This window comes from Stegostoma tigrinum, chromosome 41 (genome assembly GCF_030684315.1).
Source record: "Stegostoma tigrinum isolate sSteTig4 chromosome 41, sSteTig4.hap1, whole genome shotgun sequence".
Lineage (NCBI taxonomy): Eukaryota > Metazoa > Chordata > Chondrichthyes > Orectolobiformes > Stegostomatidae > Stegostoma > Stegostoma tigrinum.
The window spans coordinates 9224450-9226949 of NC_081394.1; positions in this window are offsets into that span (position 1 = coordinate 9224450).

Sequence of the window (2500 nt, forward strand, 5' to 3'; positions counted from 1 at the left end):
GCTGCGTTGTGGCCAGCTTCCTGTAACGTTCACTTTGTCTGCTTGCATGTTGCCTCCTGTATATCCAGGGCCTTAATTTGTAATTTTGGGGTATTATTTTTATTGTTAAATATTATTATTTGGAGATGTCGATAAGTGCAAAGCTGATGATTTTGATGCTCTCGAGGTTGTATTTTAAATCTGCTGTTCTGTGTCGAAGAGACTGTGTATTTAGTTCATCAACCAGTTTTTTTTTTTGGGGGGGAAGGGTTGTTTTTGATGCTGGGGGGCAAAGAAGGCTGGGTTTTATTTACTGTGAACTGCTCGTGTGGAAAGGGGACAGGGCGGCTGGGAACCACAAGGGGATTGGTGTAACCGTCTGAGACCAAACCCCACCACCTCTCCCCGCGCAGCTGTCTCTACCCCCCCCCCCCCACCAGTCTCTACCCCCCCCCCGCCACCAGTCTCTACCCCCCCCGCCAGTCTCTACCCCCCCCCCCCCGCCACCAGTCTCTACCACCCCCCCCACCATAACACCCAGCCCTGATCACGTTCATGCACATCCCCTAACCACATCCCGTTCGGTTTCTCCACCGTCCTCCTCTCCAGTATCAGTCACTCTCTCGCTCTGTCCCAGTCTTTCCCTCCCTCTCCCCTTCACACTGTCTTTCCCCTCCTCCCTCTTTCTCATTTCCCATTCTCCCTGTTACCGCCCGCCTTCCCATTCCTGCCCATCTCCCTCCCTCTCCCCTTTTCCCTCCTAACTTCCATCACATCCCTTCTTCCCTCTCACTTGCCCTCACTCTCTTCACCCCCGACCCACTTCTCTCCCCCCCCCCCCACAGCCTACTTCTCCCCGCCCCCCCCCCCCCCATGGCCCACTTCCCGCCGGCCCACTCCCCCCCCCACCTCGCCCCACTTCCCCCCCCCACCTCGCCCCACTTCCCCCCCCCACCTCGCCCCCACTTCCCCCCCCCACCTCGCCCCACTTCCCCCCCCACCTCGCCCCACTTCCCCCCCCCGCCATGCCCCACTTCCCCCCCCGCCATGCCCCACTTCCCCCCCCCGCCATGCCCCACTTCCCCCCCCCGCCATGCCCCACTTCCCCCCCCCGCCACGCCCCACTTCCCCCCCCCTCACCTGGCCCCACTTCCCCCCCTTCACCTCGCCCCACTTTCCCCCTCCCCCGCCACGTCCCACTCGCCCCCCCGCCACGTCCCACTCGCCCCCCCGCCACGTCCCCACTCCCCCCCCCGCCACGTCCCACTCCCCCCCCGCCACGTCCCACTCCCCCCCCGCCACGTCCCACTCCCCCCCCGCACGTCCCACTCCCCCCCCCGCCACGTCCCACCTCCCCCCCCGCCACGTCCCACCTCCCCCCCCCGCCACGTCCCACTACCCCCCCGCCACGTCCCCACCTTCCCCCCGCCACGTCCCACTCCCCCCCCCGCCACGTCCCACTCCCCCCCCCGCCACGCCCCACTTCCCCCCCGCCACGCCCCACTTCCCCCCTCCCCCACCTCGCCCCACTTCCCCCCTCCCCCACCTCGCCCCACTTCCCCCCCCCCGCTTCGCCCCACTTCCCCCCCCGCTTCGCCCCACTTCCCCCCGCCACGTCCCACTTCCCCCCCCGCCACGTCCCACTTCCCCCCCGCCACGTCCCACTTCCCCCCCCCGCCACGTCCCACTCCCCCCCCCCCGCCACGTCCCACTCCCCCCCACCGCCACGTCCCACTTCCCCCCCGCCACGCCCCACTTCCCCCCCGCCACGCCCCACTTCCCCCCGCCACGCCCCACTTCCCCCCTCCCCCACCTCGCCCCACTTCCCCCCTCCCCCACCTCGCCCCACTTCCCCCCCCCCCGCTTCGCCCCACTTCCCCCCCCCGCTTCGCCCCACTTCCCCCCCCGCCAGCCCCACTTCCCCCCCACCAAGCCCCCACTTCCCCCCCCCCGCCACCCCCCCTCACCTGGCCCCACTTCCCCCCCCCTCACCTGGCCCCACTTCCCCCCCTTCACCTCGCCCCACTTCCCCCCCTCACCCCACTTCCCCCCCCCTCGCCCCACTTCTCCCCCCACTTCCCCCCTCTCGCCCCACTTGCCCCCCAATGGCCTTCCCCTCCCCAGACCCCCTACCCTCCTCAACCTCATCCCGCTTCCCCCTTCACCCACTTGTTCCCATCCCTCTTGCCCCTCAACTCCTCGCCCTCTGCCCTCCCGTCTCCACTCCTCCTTATGCCCTTCTCCTGTCTTGCTTCCCCTAACCTGCATTCCCCACCTCTCCTCCCTGCTCCCTTTCCCTAGCCCCTTTGCCTCTCCATCCTCTTGCCTGCTCTTCTATGTCCCCCTCCCTCTATCCCATTTCCCTCACCATCTCCCCCCCCCCATTCCCCATACCACTCCTTCCTCCTCTCTTCCCCCATTTCCCCTCTCCCTTCCCCCCTTTCACACTTCATCTCGCTCCCGCATCCTCACTGTTGCTCACACAATTCTCTCCTCTCCTCTCCTCCATCTCCCCCTCGCC